The sequence below is a fragment of the Silene latifolia genome, chromosome 4 (genome assembly GCF_048544455.1).
Source record: "Silene latifolia isolate original U9 population chromosome 4, ASM4854445v1, whole genome shotgun sequence".
NCBI lineage: Eukaryota > Viridiplantae > Streptophyta > Magnoliopsida > Caryophyllales > Caryophyllaceae > Silene > Silene latifolia.
The window spans coordinates 47,168,881-47,191,183 of record NC_133529.1 but is presented as its reverse complement, the minus strand read 5'-3'; the positions used below and the strand labels follow the sequence as shown (position 1 = coordinate 47,191,183).

At 41.8% G+C, this 22,303-nt stretch overlaps 1 non-coding gene across 1 annotated transcript; it reads left to right on the top strand.

The window, feature by feature from the left end:
- Nucleotides 1-14,310: 14,310 nt before the first annotated feature.
- LOC141654597 (small nucleolar RNA R71) lies at nt 14,311-14,417 on the top strand. Its single transcript, XR_012548153.1, has one exon. It is a non-coding gene; the product is annotated as a small nucleolar RNA R71 (small nucleolar RNA).
- Nucleotides 14,418-22,303: the final 7,886 nt, after the last annotated feature.

Genomic DNA, 22,303 nt, shown 5'->3' with positions numbered 1-22,303 from the left:
AAAGGATACTAGCACAACGCATCCTAGGGTGTTTTAGAAGCATTCTAATGATCAAAGTCTTAAGAAGAAAAAGTATCTACAAGGGCCTTATATACACTTGTCAAGTTTCCTATATAGATGTTTTCACAAAAGTTTTCCTAAAATGCAACTACATGCCATGATGCAACTAACATTTATACAACCTAATGCAAATGCTTCTATCAACTAGTATGCCATATAAGCTAAATGCAACTCCTACAATCACATTGGTTAATACCGAATCAATCAAAATAAAGCCACATAGTCATTAACATAGAGAGGAAAAAGGAGATTGGAAAGATCATACCATGTGGTCTTCATAATCCTCATGCCTCGGATGTGGCATAGTCGATCCAATGTAATAGGAGGACAAATAAACAAACACAAGTATATACAAAATATACAATTCTACACTACAAAGGAAATGAACATGCTTTCGATTTTTTTTTTTCAAATTTTTCAAAACATATTTTTGTATTTTTCAAAATTTTTCAATTTTTATAATTTTTTATTTTAGAAGTTAAGTTAGAATTTCCCATCCCTACACTAGTATGGGCATTGTCCTCAATGGCCAATACGATAGAAAATTATACAAGCTAAATGAGAATGCATGATTTCTATACTAATATGCAAACTGCATGACATATATATAAATGATGTAATCTATTCTACTCTATATGATGCATGATTTTATTGGTTGGAGAGCTAATTTGGATTAACTCCCATTCCTTGTGTTTAAACTTTCCCAAACCAAGTAAGACACTATTTCTAGTGTAAGAGTAGGAAAGTTCATGCACAAGTATGCAATGCATGAAACTAATTGTCATTTTGGAATTTCAAAAGTGGGAACAAAATGAGACACCTCAATGGAACCGAGGTGGGAGTCCTTTGAGTGTTGCTAGGACTCAAAACCAATGATCAAGATTAAAAATTTGAAAACAAGATGTAACACCCCCATACTCCAAGTGCCTTACCAGGACCACCCAGGTATAAGGATGTTACCATCTCGGTTACCCGAGGCAATGATAATCAAATAAACAATGAAGAAACAACATTTAAATAGAATTACTTAGTGAAAGGTTACAATCCAAAAACCAAACCAAATACTAATACATGTTCTCAAAACGGCTGTCTACTGAACTAATTGAAATGTATATGAAAACTACTAAGCTACAGCGGAAGACTTCTATCATCAGATCGTGGCAATCCCAGCTATCCCAGTACTCATGTCATACCTGCTCAATATCTTCTCACCATCCCCGAATGGATCACCGCAGGTTTTAAAAACATTAACCGGGGTCAGTACTATTTACACAAGTGATATAATCAACAATACAGTAACCAACACAACTCAAACAATCATACACGATCAAGCACTCCACTCCATCTCCGTCACCGATCGTCCACCGGACCCTTTGGACCAGCCACGCGGGGGACCGCAGCCATTCCCACCTAAGCCCCGCTCATCATACCGAGCGATAACCTTGTCCCATTAATGTGCACATCCCCTTCCGTGGAGGGTTTCACGAAGGGCGAAACTAGGGCGTGAAGCCACTCCCGCAAGTGACTCCACTCAGCCGAGAACGCATCTCGAGAACCACAGACACACAATCACAATCACAATCACAACATCGTCTGAATCAACCAATTATACTAATTACAGCACAACACCACACCACATGTAAGTAATACTGAGTAGGGAAACCCTATCTGGAAAGGACAATAGTCAGACGATCTCACAGCTGATATCAAAAAGCTTCCTCTACGAATCCTCCTCCTAATTATACAAGCACATAATTACTACTATGCACATGACACAACAAAATCCCCAATTCCCAAAAATTAGGGTTTAACTAACTTTGACGAAATATAATAAAAACGGTATAAAGGTCTTACCCTCGACGCAAGGATTACAACGATGTCAAGACAAGTGAAATCCGACCTTCCAAGCTCCGGGATTTGTTAACAATGCGATTAAGGTGATGAACGTAGTTTGCTTTCTCTTCTCACACTGATTTAGGTTTTAGAAAAGTGATTAGAATGAATGACGAAAAGATTATATACCTTAATCGCATAATTAACAAAACCCGAGAAAACAACCCCCGTAAACCGGCTACTCGATCGAGTAGCCATGGTACTCGATCGAGTACCCCCCTACTCGATCGAGTATCGTAGTTACTCGATCGAGTACCCAACAGGTCAGAAACTATTTTATTTCGCAAAACTCCCTTACTCGACAGAGTAAGGCCTACTCGATAGAGTACCCCAAGACTCATAAATACGGCGTATTACAGTCTTCCCTCCTTAAAAAGAACTTTGTCCCCGAAGTTCAAACCAACACCAAACAAAGACTCACACTACAACACTCCCGACTCAACAATCAAAACAAACTCAACGTAGAAACTTGTTACTAACTCAAACTCAACCCGACTCAACGACAACAACTATACCGATACAACATATAAAGGGTATAAAAACTTTTAAAAACTCTTTGCGATCATCTCCTACCCCCCTAAAAGAAATAAGGTTACGTCCTCGTAACCAAACATACCTGGTCGAAAAGGAAAGGGTAGCGCTCTCTCATGATATCCTCTGCCTCCCATGTAGCTTCCTCAGTCTCGTGGTTAGACCAAAGGATCTTAAGCAAAACTGTCTCACCACTCCTAGTCTTCCTAACCTTCCGGTCAAGAATCTGCTTAGGTATCTCAAGATATGATAAAGACTCATCTAGTTCTATGCTCTCTGCCTCTAACACATGTGACGGGTCACTCATATATTTCCGCAGCTGCGATACATGAAACACATTATGCACTCTCTCTAACGCAGTGAGTAAAGCCGTGACGATAAGCAACCTCCCCAACTCGCTCTAAGATCTCATAAGGACCGATGAACTTCTGACTCGGCTTGCCTTTCTTCCCAAATCTCATAACCCCACGCATAGGAGACACTTTCGGAAGAACCTTATCCCCAACCCGAAACTCTATATCCCGATGTAGATCCGCATAACTCTTTTGCCTATCCCGAGTCGCTCTCATCCTTTCCCTGATCATCTTAATCTGTTCAACCATCTCATGTACCATCTCTGGTCCTAGAACTACTGCCTCAGCACTGTCGTCCCAACAAATCGGACTCCTGCACCTCCTCCCATATAGAGCCTCAAACGGTGCCATGCCTATACTAGTGTGATAGCTGTTGTTGTAAGAAAACTCTATCAAATCCAACCTCTACTCCCAGCTACCACCAAAGTCCATCACACAAGCTCGTAACATATCCTCAAGAGTTTTGATTGTTCTTTCAGTCTGACCGTCTGTCGCAGGATGAAAAGCTGTACTCATCTTCAAAGTTGTTCCCAAAGATTCGTGCAACTCTTTCCAAAACCGTGATATAAACCTCGCATCTCTGTCAGACACTATGTCCTTAGGGACTCCATGTAACCTTAGCACATTCTTTCGATAAGCCATAGCCAATTGTGCTTTAGTCCATGTATCTTTCATTGGAACAAAGTGAGCTGACTTGGTCAGTCGATCCACTATCACCCATATCATGTTATTACCCTGTTGACTCTTTGGTAAACCCACGATAAAATCCATAGAAATGGATTCCCACTTCCACTCAGGTACCTCTAAAGACTGAATCTTACCTTGTGGTCGTCGCTGTTCCCCTTTAACTCTCTGGCATGTCAAACAACGGGCCACGAACTCAGCTGTTTCTTTCTTCATCCCAGGCCACCAAAACGTGTTCTTCAAGTCCTTGTATAGCTTGTCTCCGCCTGGATGTACTGAATATGGTGTACAATGTGCCTCTGTCATGATTGTCTTTTTCAGCTCCTCATCATTAGGGACACACCACCTACCATCAAACCTCAAACTACCATCTGTGTGAATAGAAAATCGGGACACTATCCCTTTCTCTACTCCAGCTCTCCACTCAACCATCTTAGGATCTAAAGCCTGTTTACCTCGAATATCATCATAAAGATCAGGCTGTACTGTCAAATCTGCCACGACATCTCCACTCTGAATCATATGTATCCCGAACTTCCCCACCTCATCTCTCAACCTCATCAAAGATAGAGCTGTACACAAGGAGTGTACACTCTTCCTACTCAAAGCATCTGCAACGACATTGGCTTTCCCTTCATGGTAGATAATATCCATCTCATAATCGCCAATCAGCTCCATCCACCTCCTCTGTCTCATGTTCAACTCCTTTTGGGTGAAGATGTACTTGAGACTCTTGTGATCTGAAAATACCTTAAAGGTCGCCCCATAAAGGTAATGTCTCCAAATCTTGAGAGCAAACACCACCGCACCCAACTCTAGATCATGTGTAGGGTAGTTCTCGTCATACGGCTTCAATTGCCTAGAAGCATAGGCAATCACCTTACCGTTCTGCATCAACACACATCCCAACCCATTCTTTGAGGCATCTGTATATACCTCAAAGTTCTCGATCCCTTCAGGCAATGCTAGGATAGGAGCTGTGGTCAAACGCTCCTTTAATGTCTGGAACGCTTTATCACAACTCTCATCCCAACGAAACCTGTTCTCTTTCCTCATCAAAGCTGTCATAGGTCTAGCTATCTTGGAGAAATCTTTCACGAACCGTCTGTAGTATCCAGCTAAACCCAAGAAACTCCTAATCTCAGTGACATTCTTTGGTGCTTCCCACTTTGTCACTGCTTCAATCTTTGCCGGATCCACAGCTACTCCCTCCTTAGAGATCACATGCCCCAGAAAAGCAACTTTCTCTAACCAGAACTCACACTTGGACAGCTTAGCATACAACTCATGCTCCCTCAAAGTCTGCAACACAATCCTCAGATGCTCCTCATGCTCCTCTTTAGTCTTAGAGTAGACCAAGATGTCATCTATAAACACCACCACGAACTTGTCCAGAAACTGTCTGAAGATTCTGTTCATCAAATCCATAAACACTGCCGGTGCATTAGATAACCCAAACGGCATCACCACATACTCATAGTGACCATACCTTGACGTGAAAGCTGTCTTTGGTATGTCCACCTCTCTAATCTTCACTTGATGATACCCCGACCTCAAATCAATCTTAGTAAAGATTGATGCACCACTCAACTGATCAAACAGGTCATCTATCCTTGGCAAAGGATACTTGTTCTTCACCGCCACTCGATTCAGCTCTCTGTAATCTATGCATAACCTCAAACTCCCATCTTTCTTCTTCACGAAAAGAACTGGTGCTCCCCACGGCGATACACTAGGTCTAATGTATCCCTTCTCTATCAGATCATCTAACTATTTCCTGAGCTCCTCCATTTCTTTAGGACCCATCCGGTACGGTGCCTTAGAGATTGGCCCCGTTCCCGGTTTCAACTCAACGATGAAATCTATCTCCCTCTTCGGTGGCAATCCCGGAATCTCGTCAGGAAAAACATCGGCAAACTCTCCCACCACTGGTATCTAATCAACTGTCGGACTCTCTATCCGGTCATCTCTCACATGGCACAAGATCAAAGGGCATCCCTTCCTCAGATAAGACTTTAAAGTGATAGCTGCAATCAACTTAACTTTGGGTTTGACTAAAAACCCACGATAAGACACACTAACACCCTTAGGCCCTCTCAAAGACACTTTCTTTTGATGACAGTCTATCTTAGCTTTATACTTTCCCAGCCAATCCATCCCGACTATCATCTCAAAACCATTAAAAGGAAACTCTAGCAAGTCTACAAGTAGATCAACTTGCCCAACTATCATAGACACATCTCTAAACAACCTCCCACAAGATACAGACTCTCCCGAAGGTATAAAAACTTTCTCACTCACAGACTCATATACTCTCAAACCCAACCTTTTAACATGACTCGACGATACAAACGACTGGGAAGCCCCCGAATCAAACAAAACAAAGGTATGAATACCGTTAACAAGAAAGGTACCAGTGATAACATGCGCATCCTCCTCAGCTGCTTTCTTGTCCATCATGAACAGCTTTCCACTGGTCTTCTGTCCACCTCCCTGGACAGTACTGGCTGATGTGGCCGGCTTAGCACCCGACCCCTGATTGTTGTTGTTGTTCGTAGCTGGTTTCTAATAAGAATTACCGCCATTGCGGTTACCTCCACCCTGATAGCCCTGACTTCCCCGGTTAGACCATGACCCACTTGGTCTGTTGCTTGCATAGCTCCGTGCAGGTCCCTGAGAATAACTCCCCCGAGCCGTTCCCTGAAAAGCTCCAGGCATACTCGTACACTCATGTCTCTTGTGGCCCACACCGCCACAGCCAAAACAAGTCATACCCCAACTATTACTGATGCCCCCACGGCCACGCCCGAAGGAAGCCCCAGCACTAAACCCTGACCCAGCAGAAAACCCCTTAGCTTGATTGTGGTTGCCTTTCTTGTGACTAGATTTGCCACCACCCTCACTCTCCGCCTTTCTTTTCTCCACACCTGACCTCTCCTGAGCCATCTTTACTAACCTCTCAGCTCTCGCAGCTCTCTCATAAGCTTCCTTAACATCAGTAAGGACTCCTACTGGTAGCTTATCCATGATCTTAGGGGTCAACCCCCTCTCAAACCTCAGCGCCAGGTTCTCCTCACTCAAACCCATATCCTCAGCATACCTAGACTTCTCATTAAATCGCTTATAGTACTCGCCCACGACATGTCGGATGTCATCTTAAACCCATCGAACTCCTCTCTCGCTTTGCTTCTCACATGCTCGCACAAACTCTTTCCTCATGGCCCTACTAACTCATCCCAAGGTATATCAGGTAAGCCTTGGTTGGCATACATCTCTCTGGCACTCACTTTCACCTTATCCCACCACTCACCAGCTGCCTCCCTCAGGTAGAACGCAGCTTGCTCAACCCTCATCTCATCAGGACAATGAACCAGGTCTAGTATATTCTCCATCTCACGATGCCAGTTATCAAGAAGGTTTGGTTCCCCGGTCCCCTTGTACTCCTTTGGGTTGAACCTAGCTATGTAAAGGCTGATCTTAGAGTGATCAACCTCCTTATCCTTATTCACTTTCTTTAAGGCCTCAGTAAGAGCATCCTGGTGCTCCAACATCTTAACAATATCATCCGTATTCATGGCCTCAGCTCTCGCATAGTAAGCGTTTCTCTTAGGCGGCATCTTGAAGCTATATATAAGAAAGGGTAGACATAAACACGTGCACTAAACCTCAAAACACGAAAACAAAGTTGCCCGGTGACACTCGATCGAGTGCCCAAACCTACTCGATCGAGTAAGAGGCTACTCGATCGAGTGCCCAACATACTCGATCGAGTACCTCGACTCCAGAACACAAACAGACCTTCTGACCTCTAACATACTCGACCGAGTAGCCAGGCTACTCGATCGAGTGACCCCCTACTCGATCGAGTACCCCTAGTTACTCGATCGAGTACCCTAAAACTCGATTCTGGTCACAAAATCGTCAAATACCCACCCGATCAAGTCAGTCCCACTCGATCGAGTCATGCTAACTCGAATATGCTACCCGCATGCTATAACATATTCTAACATGTAAAACAACTTATAAACACGATATCATTTCTTAATTATGCATACTATGCTACTCAACTGCTCATGCGATTAACAACCAATTATATCATGTTATTAATGCCACATAGTAATCATTCAACATGCTTCTCATTCCACACAGTTCTATATATATATATATATCTCTTCAATTTCATTCATATTCTCAACTTCTACTTCAAATATCCAACATTTACAACACACCTCATCACATCCACACACGAGCGGACAAACAACACATACGACTTAACAGATATTCCCCCCATGTGACCAGTTCAAAATTGTAGGGCGAGTTCGCGACTTTAGGACGTCTCCCAAGCCTTTGCATTAGCTCCTACAACCTTTACCCCGAGTTCATTTTAATTGACTCCCTATATTCATTGGGTTCATTGGTTACAGGTTTCAGGATCGTCGCTCTGATACCATTTTGTAACACCCCCATACTCCAAGTGCCTTACCAGGACCACCCAGGTATAAGGATGTTACCATCTCGGTTACCCGAGGCAATGATAATCAAATAAACAATGAAGAAACAACATTTAAATAGAATTACTTAGTGAAAGGTTACAATCCAAAAACCAAACTAAATACTAATACATGTTCTCAAAACGGTGTCATCTCTTGAACTAATCGAAATGTATATGAAAACTACTAAGCTACAAATGGAAGACTTCTATCATCGGATCGTGGCAATCCCAAATATCCCAAAGACTCATGTCATACCTGCTCAATATCTGCTCACCATCCCCGAATGGATCACCGCAGATTTTAAAAACATTAACCGGGGTCAGTAATATTTACACAAGTGATATAATCAACAATACAGTAACCAACACAACTCAAACAATCATACACGATCAAGCACTCCACTCCATCTCCGTCACCGACTGTCCACTGGACCCCACCAGGTGGGGGACCGCACCATTCCCACCTAAGCCCCGCTCATCATACCGAGCGATAACCCTGTCCCATTAATGTGCACATCCCCTTCCGTGGCGGGTTCCACGAAGGGCGAAACTAGGGCGTGAAGCCACTCCCGCAAGTGACTCCACTCAGCCGAGAACGCATCTCGAGAACCACAGACACACAATCACAATCACAATCACAATCACAACATCGTCTGAATCAACCAATTATACTAATTACAGCACAACACCACACCACATGTAAGTAATACTGAGTAGGGAAACCCTACCTGGAAAGCACAATAGTCGACGATCTCACACCGATATCAAAAAGCTTCCTCTACGAATCCTCCTCCTAATTATACAAGCACATAATTACTACTATGCACATGACACAACAAAATCCCCAATTCCCAAAAATTAGGGTTTAACTAACTTTGACGAAATATAATAAAAACGGTATAAAGGTCTTACCCTCGACGCAAGGATTACAATGATGTAAAGACAAGTGAAATCCGACCTTCCAAGCTCCGGGATTTGTTAACAATGCGATTAAGGTGATGAACGTAGTTTGCTTTCTCTTCTCACAGTGATTTAGGTTTTAGAAAAGTGATTAGAATGAATGACGAAAAGATTATATACCTTAATCGCATAATTAACAAAACCCGAGAAAACAACCCTCAGAACCGGCTACTCGATCGAGTAGCCATGGTAATCGATCGAGTACCCCCCTACTCGATCGAGTATCGTAGTTACTCGATCGAGTACCCAACAGGTCAGAAACTATTTTATTTCGCAAAACTCCCTTACTCGACAGAGTAAGGCCTACTCGATAGAGTACCCCAAGACTCATAAATACGGAGTATTACACAAGAGATATAAATAAAGCTAGAGGTGGTGTAGGAAACTCACAATGGAATAGGTTGAAGTTAAGTAATCAACCCCGCACTTGTGGCATCCTCCAAAAGCTTGTCAATCCTCAATTGTCGCTCATTGCGACATCCTCATCACTATCATCAACCTCTTCTTCATTATCCTCATCATCTACCTTCATTGACCCGGAGACTTCACCATCTTCATCATCACTTGAACTTTGTCCTTCTTCCTCTTCTTCTTCTTGGCAAGAGTCACTACCTTCCCCGTCATCAACAACAATCTCCTTCCCCCTAGCAACTCGACTATCCATGTTGGCATCTCTAGAAGCACTTGGGAAGAATACCTCCCTATCCGCCCAACTAGGCAAAGTACATGATGGATCAAGTAGTCTTTGCCTAGCTAAATGTAGGAGGGGTGGATAATGAGCACAGTAAGCATTGACCCGATCTTCATGAGCTTCCCTATGCATATGTTGCATTAGTTGGGTCAAGTAGTCGTTGCCTACCATGACATTAGAGCCAATTGGTTTAAATTCTTGGTAGGCAAATGGATATGGTGGAGTCACAGTGGAGGAGGAGAAGGGCTTGACATTTGATTCCCTATGTTGCTTGATGATCATTTCGGCTTCCTCGGAGACGGGTAGAAGGTAGTTTGGGCTACAAACGGCGATGCGACATATTTTTCTAGGCAAGATGAAGGACTTAGCTTCTTTAATTAGCCACTCATACTTGTTGTCAAGGTTATCATTCTTGACCCAATGGAATTTATTGATCATAGTGGCCATATCTAGAAGGTTGCCCCTTTTAACCGGTTTGTAAGTTTTATCTTGGTTGAAATCCGGGTTAAAATGCTTGGCTAACCATGTTACTAAGCCTCCATTCACAATGAAAGCCGCTCCTTCTTTCCCATTATCAATTTCAAGCCACCGATCAAGTAAAAGTTGAAGGATGTTGTATTATTTGGTGAACTTTCCATTGATATTCATGGTAGACTCAAGGTAGACAAAATCAAGCTCGGTAAAGTGATTGGTGCCTTTTCTTGCAATCAAAGTGTTGCCCACAAACTTGTGCCATACCCTTATGCCCGGATGGTGGACATATAGAACATGGCACTCCTGGAAAGAGTCAAAGTTTCGCCCGGTAATCACTTTCCAAAGGGGTGCGGCATCATATTTTAAAGGCTTCTTTTCATAATGATAATGTTGTAAAAGACCAAACACTTCACCAAACTCACTCAAAGTCATTCTTCTACTCTTGTTCTCTAGGCGGAATTCAACAAATTTTTGAGCCTCTACCTTAGACACCTTCAAGGAGCTTACAAACTCCATGGTCAATGAAGGGTAGGTCAATTCTTCCATTTCAAAGACGATAAACAACCTCATGGACTCAAAAAATTTCCTAGTTCTCTCAAGCACACCCAATTTTTCTAAGGCATTATGACATACAAACTTGGTAGCTATAATAGTCTTCTTGTTAAGGGATTAAAATGCATTCCTATGAGCATCGGTTAAGAAAGTTACCTCTGGAAAATTTTGCAATTGTTCAATAACCGGAGTAGGTGTAGTAGCTTCCTCAATAGGAGTTGCAATTTCTTGGATGTCCACCCTTGGTTGTACCACTAGCAAAGCCTTTGAGGCAAGAAGAGCTTGTTGCCTTTTGGATAAATTTGAGGTTTTGGGTGCCTTGTTTCCGCCTTTTGTTCTTGCCATTATGTTCTCCTTGTCAAATTTGTATCAACAAACCAATATTGTGCTTGAATGCTCCTTGTTTCTTCAAGCTTCAATCAATTCCCAATCAATTTTAGGATTTTTGAATTTGTACCCAAACCCTAGAAAATTGATTCAATTAGTGAGGATTTTGATGTGTAGATGGTCTTTTGTTGATACAGGAGTAGTTTAATCTTGATTTGAGGAAGTTTTGTTTTGATGGTGTTGAATTTGGTTGAGAAATTTGTGTTTTTGAATGAGGGGATTAAGGGTTTTGAGGGAGAAAGGATGTGTGTTTGTGTTTATAAAAGATAGAAATAAATTAGGGAAGGAGGGGTGAATCCGGTGTTTTGGTTAAGTAGCAGTAGGGGACGAGCGACTTCAAGGCGGGAGGATCGGATCCTCAATCAGTGCACTCTGATTTTCCAACCCGTGCTGGGACGCGCGGATTCTCCTCAGGACGAGCAGATTTCTCTCTGGGGACGCTCGGATCCTCCTAGGGACGCTCGGATTTACAAACAGCGTGGACTCGTAATTTTGGAGCATGCCAGGACGCGCAGATCATCTCCAAGACGAGCGGCTTGTAGCCTGGGACGAGCATCCTGAATGTGATCTGCTCAGATTTTGTAACAGACCCCTTTCTTTAATTCCAGCATTCCCAAGACCCACGTCCTAAGGTCAGGACGCTCGGATGCTCCTCTGGGACGCTCAGATTCTCCTATGCACCCACAAGCTCAGTTTTGCCCGTGGGGATCTCCTTTCCTTAAGTCATCCTTTCTTCATTTCCTTTGTTCATTGTTGCGGGTGTACTACGAAGGCTAGGTTTGCCTAGGCAATTGTCATCCGTACACTAGATCAAACACTACACATCAAAACACATTAAAATACCTCCCTCACTTTCTCTCATGTCGAAAATCTTGATCCAAGCATGAAAATGTGAATCCAAAAATGACAAAGATGCAATAAAGGAAATAAAATGCTTGTTAAGGGGTTAGAATATTTACAAATGGTGGTTTAGTGAGGACTCCACCAAACTCTCATTCTTTGATGAGACGTCAAGGGGGCAAAGCCAAGGTGTTGTTGATGTTGCTCAACACCTTGTAGAAGTAATCAAAGGCTTGTTCATGTTCATTATAAAGATCTTGCATAGATCTTTGCACATTGTGTTCTTCATGGTGGTGACCCATGTCAAAGTGATGACAAGGATCAACAAAGCCTTGGTCTAAGGTCATAGCATTGCCAATGTAGGGATTGAATAATCCTTCAAATTCGTCATCCCATAGGCCACAAACTTCATTAGCTTTTTCCCCAATGGTATCATGAGTTGACAAGAGCAACTCTCCTTCTTTGTTGTCATGGCCAATGAGGCCTTCTTCCTTACTTGTCATGATTGGTGGTGAGTTATTCAAGCTCTCATTGTTGTTGAAATTTCCTTACTCTCCGGATAGAGCTACTTGAGGGTTATCCACTTTGTTCTTCCATATGGGTGGTGTTTCTTTACCCATGGTGTGATCTTCGCATTGAGATGCTAACTTCTTCCTATCACTTTCTCGGCTATAGTGATCGATCTTGAAACATGGCTCATGTAGTCGGGGAGCTCTCACTGTTTTGTCAAGATTAAAAGTGATTGTCTCATCCCCCACTTCAAGTGTGATCTCTCCATGTTTCACATCAATTACCGCTCCCGCGGTATGCAAGAAATGTCTTCCTAAAATGATAGGAATGTTGAAATCCTCCTCCATATCTACAATGACAAAGTCTACCGGAATGAAGAATTTGCCAATTCTCACGGGCACATCCTCCCATACCCCTAAAGGTGTCTTTGCTGATCGATCCGCCCTTGGAAGGGTAATGTTGGTGCATTTGAGCTCTCCCATTCCTATCCTCTTGCACACCGAGTATGGCATGACACTTACACTTGCTCCAAGATCACATAATGGTGTGTTGATTGTAGTGTCGCCAGTGGTGCATGGAATAGAAAAACATCCCGGATCTTTGAGTTTTGGAGGGGAACTCCCTTGTAGAATACCACTACTCACTTTGGTAAAGGCAATAGTCTCTAGCTTTCGGATGGATTTCTTCTTGGTAAGAATGTCCTTCATGTATTTTGCATAGGCCGGAACATGATTGATCAATTCCGTGAATGGGATTGAGACTTCTAGGTTCTTCACAATTTCCATGAACTTTCCAAGTTGCTCATCAAACTTAGGCTTAGCTTGACGACATGGGAATGGAAGTCTAATCACAATAGGCTATTTCTCCTTATCCTTTTCTTCATTCTTTTTCTTTGAAACTTCATTGGTGGTGGGTTCTTCTTCCTTAGAGTTCTCGACAACTCTTTACTTGTCACTACCATCTACAACATCTTCATCAATTGGTCTCTTCGACCCTTCATATCTTGTACCACTTTTCAAATGGATGGCACTCACCGTTTCATGTCTTGGTGGATTACATTGAGGTGGTAATTTCCCCTTTTATCTTTGAGAGCTAGAAGATGCTAATTGAGTCATTTGAGTTTCCAACATTTTGGTATGGGCTAGTATGTTGTTGATGGTGATATCTTTGGCTTGGCTATCTTTTTGCATTTGGGTGAAACATTCTTGTTGGTTCTTTTGCATTTGAAGGACCGCTTTTTGAACATCAAAGCTTTGGTCATTGGCTTGATTGTATGAAGGTTGATTTTGATAACTTTGGCTTTGGTTGTAAAAGGGTCTTTGAGCTTGGTTTCTCATTAGAGGTGGGGTGTATGTTGGTTGGGGGTTTTGAACATTTTGGCTCTTATAAGAAAGATTTGGATAAAATTTGGTATTCTCATTATAGTAGTTGGAATAAGGGGTGCCACTCTTGTATGCATGGAAAACATTTACTTGTTCATTTGTTCCCCTACATTCACTTTGCTCATGTCCCAAAGTTCCACAACTCTCACATATTCCACTTGGAATTGAGGATGATGCACCATAGCATTAACATGTTGTTTGGGTGATTTGGAAGCTTCATCAAGCTTAGCCATGACCTTCTCAAACATCAAATTGATGGTGTTATTATGAGCACTTAGTTGAGCACCCAATTGTGTGATGGAATCTACCTCATGCCTTCCTCCTCTAGTGGCCTTTCGAGGACTACTATATTGTGAATTATGAACCGCCATCTCTTCGATTTTGGCCCATGTTTGATTGTCATCAACTTCGGTAAACATTCCATTGGATCCCATATTGAGAATATTGCGGGAATCTTCATATAAACCGTTCCAAAATTGTTGCACAAGGAACCACTCGCTAAGTCCATGGTGTGGACAAGAACGACAAGTGTCCTTAAATCTCTCCCATGCTTCATACAATGATTCTTCATCCCTTTGTTTGAACCCGGTGATTTGGGCTCTCAACATATTGGTCTTCTCTGGAGGATAGAATTTCTTATAAAAAGCAAGTGCTAACTTCTTCCATGAATCAATACCAAGGGTAGCCTTGTCTAGGATCTTCAACCATTGCTTTGCGGTACCGATCAAAGAAAATGGAAACAAAACCCATCGGATTTGGTCTTGAGTAACTCCGGTTTGAGAAATTGCATAACAATTGATGCGTGTCCTAAATATGATGTTTTACACCTTATTTTACACGCATTTCAGAGCTCATTTATGTAGTTTATGCTACTATTTTCCCTATTTCCGTCTACTTTGTGTTTTTGTGTAATATTGCAGAAATGTGAAGAATCCAGCGGAAATCGAGCCGAATCCGTCCCTAAGTACTTAGCATTGCATTTGACATGGAGTAAAGACTCGGGAAGTGAACTTGGTGCGCGTTTCAAGGCCTAAAACATAGCAAAAGCATGGTTCCGTACAAGTTGCAAAGCTTAAACAAGCGAAGAAGTGCTTGTCGACATTGCAGCCTTATTCTGATGGCTATATCTCGAGTTCTAGAGCAGATAATCGAGTGATTCACATTGGAGGTGAAAGGTTATCCTCTTAGCTTTCCAAAGCCGTGTAGAACGCCTGATTTGACCAAGTAACGAAGAAATGGCAGCCGTTTTAAGATCGGTGCGCGCTGCAGAATTCGTCAGAATGCATTACTGTACAACACCCTTGGTCGATCGACTGAAGCCTTTGGTCGATCGACCAGAGCACGATTATCAGAAGCTACTGTACAGCGGAGGTTGGTCGATCGACTGGCCTGTATGGTCTATCGACCGCTATTTTAATCTGACGCAAATTTGGGAAACGAGAAAAGCCCAATGTAATTAGGTTTTAGGAATAAAAGTTACGTAAGACTATCTATATAACGTAACCTGATGTTTCAGAAGATCATCAGAGAATTTTAGGGATCGGAAATAGTTAGGGTTCAATACACAGTAGTTGAACTTTTGATTATTTTCATTAGTTTAGATTAGTTTTTCAGCAATAAAGTTTTCTTTCCGCATTTTTGGGTTTTGGTTTTCCTTCTTCAATTCTTCTTTACGGTATTAAATCATTTTTATTCAAATTCAGTTTGCTTTAATTCTTCCATAGTTTAGAATTGTTAGATAGTTCCCGAAACCTTAATTACTTTATTGCGTTTCTATTGCTTAATAATATTAATCATGTTTTCATTTATGGTTTTTGTTAATTTTATTGTTTCTGTTATCACCATTATGAGTAGCTAAGTACCTTTGCTAAGATGTGAGAGGAGCTATAGCATAGATGGCGTAGAATAGGTGACCCCGAATTAGGGCATGGTCGATCGACTGGCTTAACTGGTCGACCGATTGTGTCGTGTGGTCGATCGACTGAGGTAGTTGGTCGATCGACCAGACCCGTGTTTGATTAGCATTGTTTGATTCGTTAAGTGCAATATCTAACAATGAGACCGAGAGGAGACTTGCTAGATGCTTTGTTTTGACCAACCCGTAGATCGAGAGATAGGGAAGGGCATTAATTAATGAATTAAGATGACTAAATTGCTAAGATCGAAAGATAAGTAATTTAGGCTTTAGGAATCACTTTTCAGGGCGAGAGCTAGTATTAGTGAGACCTAGGGACTAGTAGCATAGGCCGAAAGGAGCTACTAGTTAACTTGGACCGAAAGGACATGTTTTACCCATCCTACATGACTGTATTTCGGACTTACCTAGGATTATGTGCCATCGCAGCTATAGTGAACCGACCGTCTTAGCTCCTTTTTATCATTTGCTTACTCCTATTTTTATTATTTCTCGTTTATTTTTGCATTTAGATTCAGTTATAACTCAAATCAAAACCCCCTAATCTTAGACTAAAATTAAGACAACTAGAACTCCCTACCTCCCTGCGGATCGACCCTTACTACCGCTTGCTAGTTGTAGTTTGGAAAATTATAAATATTATTTTTGGTACTCACTTCGACAGGTATCAAATTTTGGCGCCGTTGCCGGGGAGACAGCGCTAGTTTTAGTTGTTTTTTATTTTAGTCTGTGTTTCGCCTCAAGGGAAGACTGGGTACCTTGAGGCAGTTCTTACCATTTCCTCTAGTGTTGTTTTGTTAGGACCTATAGGTCCTATCTATAGTACTTCAGAAGGGTCCACCCATGTCCCATTCTCAGGAGCAGCAGGTGCCGTTTTGTGGGAGATGCGGCGGAGCAGGACACATAGCTGATGCATGCAGGAGTCCTATGGAGAAGATGTTTGCTTTTCATCGACTTAAGTACGACAATGCGTATAATTACGCTTCTACTTCACCGCATCAACCATATGTGCCTCCTTATGTAGCCCCACCACTATCCACTCCATCACAGCAAGAGTCGAATAATGAAGTTGCAGAGTTGACGAGTCTGGTGCAGCTGCTTATGGTGGAGGTACAGAAAAGTAATGCGGCGAATGAGGTCTCAATCACGGAGCTGAAATCACAATTTGCTACATTAGATAGGAATGCAGCTGAGATACCGAGTCAATTTCACTCTCTGAATCAGCGTATTGAGACCGTACATGCAATGACGCTGAGGAGCGGGTCTACTCTTGATGGACCTGAGAAAGCTGCTGAAAAAGGGAAGAAGAAAAAGGGCGAGAAAAAGACGATCAGCAGTAATCACGGTCGATCGACCGCATCACCTGATCGATCGACCCGATCCGGCGCAACGGTCAGGCCTTCTGGTCCTGAAGAATCCAGTCGATCGACCGACCTCACTGGTCGATCGACTGAAAACGCTGCTGATGTTGAACCTTTTCGTCCTCCAATGCCAGATAACTTGAGGGACCACCTATTTCGGGGTACGACGGCTCCAAAATTATTGAGGCAAGACCCAAATTCTGATGGGTCAGTTCCGGTTCCAAGGTATGACCCTACGACGGTTAATGGTTCATTCTTGAGACGGTCTGAGGAAGGTTCGAGTTACAACAAAGACAAAGTAGTGGATTTTCAGCCTAAGTCCACTGATGCTGGTATGAGAGACCTAGAGGAGAGGGCAAAGCTACTTTTGCAAGCCCCATATCCAGAGAGGCTGGTACCAACGAGGGATGAGGTATATTTTGAAAAATTTAAAAATATCATTCATAGTCTTTGTGTGCAAGTACCTTTTCTTGAGTTGGTAAATCAAGTTCCCGCTTATATGAAATTCATGAAGCAGCTTTTAAATAAGAAGCGAAAACTTGATAGGGTCGAGTCTGTTAATTTAACTGAAGAATCTAGCTCTTATTTGACTCGCACTGCTCCACACAAGTTAGGCGACCGGGTAGCTTCAGTCCCTTGTAATATTGGTACCTTCTCAATTGAGAAGGCATTATGTGATTTAGGGGCTAGTATTAGTGTCATGCCTTTGAGTCTTGCTAGGATATTAGGATTGACTAGATTTGCGGTCACTAATATGATTGTGCAATTGGCTGATCGTTCTGCGGTCCAGCCCGTAGGGGTCCTAGAGGATATTCCTGTGCAAATAGGAAAGTTCTTTTTCCCAGTTGACTTCGTTGTACTAGATATACCCGAGGATGCTCATATTCCTATCATTTTGGGTAGACCATTTCTGCACACTGCTGGTGCAGTTATTGATGTTGGCTTAGGGACACTGACCTTTAAGGTGGGGAAGCAGTCCATTAGTTTTGCCCAGACTTATAGGAAGAAAGATGCTATGTGTCCTGTGACTTGTAATGTGATTTCTGAAAAGAAATCTTATTTTGTGCTTTCTGATATTCCTACTTCCTTACCTGTACCTATTCCTGTTATGACCCCTCCGCCCCAGATTGGGAGCGAATTGGAGGACGATTCTCTTATTTTGGATGTTGCAGGAACCGGTTTGGGGAAGGAAGAACCGCTCACTACTCCAGCTGTGAAGGAGCCAATCGTTCAAAGAGGTGGTTTAGGATGTCTGAGCTATGCAACTGACGAGGAGCCAGATGAGGAGCCCAAGAAGAAGGAGCCAGTCAAAATTTCGGAGTCGGATCTTGAGTGTGAGGAGCTAGAAGATGACGGCCAAGCATGGGAAGATGCTAGAGATGATCCATTGAGTATTCCAGTCGGAGTAGAGTGGAGTCCAGCTTCTGAGATGAGCACTGCGGAAGCTACTTCATGTAGACAGAAGCCTTGGTCGGAGATTTTCCGCAGTTTCCATTGATCTATGCGTTTCTTAGACCTTTTAAAGACTATTTTATTGCTTTTAGACTATTTATCGTTTTTCGTGTGCGCGAGACTTCGCATTTTAATTGGTTTGCTTAGGATTTCATAGACTATAGACTGTTACTTTGGGTTTTGCGCAATTTTGGGCGCGTTATTATGTTCACTTGTAGGTATTAAGACCAATTTTAACTCAATCTATTGAGTTAATTCGTGATTAGAAACTGTTCACGTCAGGTAACTTAGTCGATCGACTGGCTGGAGTGGTCGATCGACTGACCTTCGCAGCACAGAGGCTACTGTTCTAGGTAACTTGGTCGATCGACTGGCTAGAGCGGTCGATCGACCACTGTAGCTGCTATACCTCGTTCTTTTAATTAATTCTTTGCACATAAATACCGTTTCAAATTTTGCTTTCTCGGAATACGCGCGGTACTTTTGTTTCTTTTCAGGTACCTATGGTAGCACTGCTGGCTACTGAAACCTCCTAGCTCACGCTGGTTTGGGGAGGTTTCCTTTTGCTGCGCTTAAAGTCTTGTGAGTCTCCGAGTTTAACTTCATGTCTCGTTTAGTTATTTATCGCAAATTCCCATTTCCCTTGCTTATTTTCATTATATGATTTTGCACAATGAGGACATTGTGTGATTTGGTTTGGGGAAGGGTTTTGCATTGCATTCACATGTTTTATCGCATTTATGTTTCACGTTTATTGCATTTCAAGTTTGCATTTGTTATTTCATTTCTTATAAATATACAAAATTCAAAAAAATTGGAAACTTTCAAAAAAAATTCAAAAAATTTCACGTTTATTTTAGCATATAGGTTGAGTCGGAACGGTAGTATTTCAATGATGACATTGCATTTGCAGCTGTTTATGCCTAAGCCGTGCTTAATTGACATGTTATTAGTAGAATCACATATGCATACCTACGAGTTTTTGTTAAAATATTTGCTGGATTATAGACTTGACCTGAATTTTGGCAACCTACTTATAATTTCTAAGGATCAGAGCTCATATAACTGGTGTCATTTGTGACCGGTTTCATGTAGGATTGTGAGTAGTTACTCCTTGCATATCATGTATCATTAATTTGCACATTTATGAAATTCAATTGCTTTTTGCCTGCATACATTCGGGTTAGTGGTTGGTGTCACATGCAGGGAGGTGCTTACAATTTCCCCTTTATTTCATTCCACCCATTGAACTCCACATTAGCCAAATTTGCCTGTTGACCCTTAGCTACATCCAAATTTAGCCTGCCTTGTCAAGCTAGTATAATGTATGCTTTTGCGGTATATAATTTATTGTGCCAAGTTTGGTCTGTATTGCGTTATTTGGAGATGGTAGAAAAGAAAGAAGGAGGATGAAAAGAAAAGAATTGGAAAATGAAAAAAAAAACAAAAGAAAGAAAAGAGAAAAAAGAAGTTGAGAAAAAATTCAAAAACAGAAAACAAAAGAGAAAAAATGATGAAAGAAAGAAACCGTGAAAGGAAAAGATGTTGTTTGTAGACGGTTTCACTCCTATGCTTTATTTACATTTATTTAGGAGTATTTTCAGTTCGGTTTGGTGAGTTTTGTTCCAAATGAAGGGCGCATGTGCTTAATCCTATAAGTGAGTTTGAAATGGATGTTGTTATATGGTTTTGTTTAGGTACTAGCTTGGCCGCCTATACCTCCACATTTCCATAAATGTTTTGCCTTTTCTCACCCATTGCCTCACTTTACCATATTTTTGTAAGCCCTCGGCTGTGACAGGACCTTCTTCGGTTGGAATGTATGTACGGTAGTTAGAATTGTCTATCATATTAGTTGCATGCATGATTATGTGGGTCGTAGTCCAGTTGAGTGGCTATTTCTCTTCCTCTCTTACATATATATGCTTACCCTTTGCTTCATGAGAGAAGAGTGACCCGTGAGAGTCCAATTTTAAAGGTCTTGCAAGGTTGACGGTTCAGCAGTTTTTAACGACTACATAACTCGTTTGCATGATTCATTGCTAATTAATTGTTAGTTGTCGCATTAAATTGGTTTAGGCTTTACAGTTTGCATTTCGCTCTGAGATTGAACTCGTTCCATTGGGTTTTAGGATCGAGTCTAGTTCTTGCTTGGGGACAAGCAAGGGTTTGGTTTGGGGAAGTTTGATGCGTGTCCTAAATATGATGTTTTACATCTTATTTTACACGCATTTCAGAGCTCATTTATGTAGTTTATGCTACTATTTTCCCTATTTCCGTCTACTTTGTGTTTTTGTGTAATATTGCAGAAATGTGAAGAATCCAGCGGAAATCGAGCCGAATCCGTCCCTAAGTACTTAGCATTGCATTTTACATGGAGTAAAGACTCGGGAAGTGAACTTGGTGCGCGTTTCAAGGCCTAAAAGATAGCAAAAGCATGGTTGCGTACAAGTTGCAAAGCTTAAACAAGCGAAGAAGTGCTTCTCGACATTGCAGCCTTATTAAGATGGCTATATATCGAGTTCTAAATCAGATAATCGAGTTATTTCAATTGGAGGTGAAAGCTTATCCTCTTAGCTTTCCAAAGCCACGTAGAACGCCTGATTTGACCAAGTAACGAAGAAATGGCAGCCGTTTTAAGATCGGTGCGCGCTGCAGAATTCGTCAGAATGCATTACTGTACAGCACCCTTGGTCGATCGACCAGAGCACGATTATCAGAAGCTATTGTACAGCGGAGGTTGGTCGATCGACTGGCCTATGTGGTCTATCGACCGCTATTTTAATCTGACGCAAATTTGGGAAACGAGAAAAGCCCAATGTAATTAGGTTTTAGGAATAAAAGTTACTTAGGACTATCTATATAACGTAACCTGATGTTTCAGAAGATCATCAGAGAATTTTAGGGATCGGAAATAGTTAGGGTTCAATACACAGTAGTTGAACTTTTGATTATTTTCATTAGTTTAGATTAGTTTTTCAGCAATAAAGTTTTCTTTCCGCATTTTTGGGTTTTGGTTTTCCTTCTTCAATTCTTCTTTACGGTATTCTTCTGTTACTTTATTCAAATTCAGTTTGCTTTAATTCTTCCATAGTTTAGAATTGTTATATAGTTCCCGAAACCTTAATTACTTTATTGCGTTTCTATTGCTTAATAATATCAATCATGTTTTCATTTATGGTTTTTGTTAATTTTATTGTTTCTGTTATCACCATTATGAGTAGCTAAGTACCTTTGCTAAGATGTGAGGGGAGCTATAGCGTAAATGGCGTAGAATAGGTGACCCCGAATTAGGGCATGGTCGTTCGACTGGCTTAACTGGTCGTCCGACTGTGTCGTGTGGTCGATCGACTGAGGTAGTTGGTCGATCGACCAGACCCGTGTTTGATTAGCATTGTTTGATTCGTTAAGTGCAATATCTAACAATGAGACCGAGAGGAGACTTGCTAGATGCTTAGTTTTGACCAAACTGTAGATCGAGAGATAGGGGGGGTATTAATTAATGAATTAAGACGACTAAATTGCTAAGATCAAAAGATAAGTAATTTAGGCTTTAGGAATCACTTTTCAAGGCGAGAGCTAGTATTAGTGAGACCTAGGGACTAGTAGCATAGGCCGAAAGGAGCTACTAGTTAACTTGGACCGAAAGGACATGTTTTACCCATCCTACACGACTGTATTTCGTACTTACCTAGGATTATGTGCCATCGCAGCTATAGTGAACCGACCGTCTTAGCTCCTTTTTATCATTTGCTTACTCCAATTT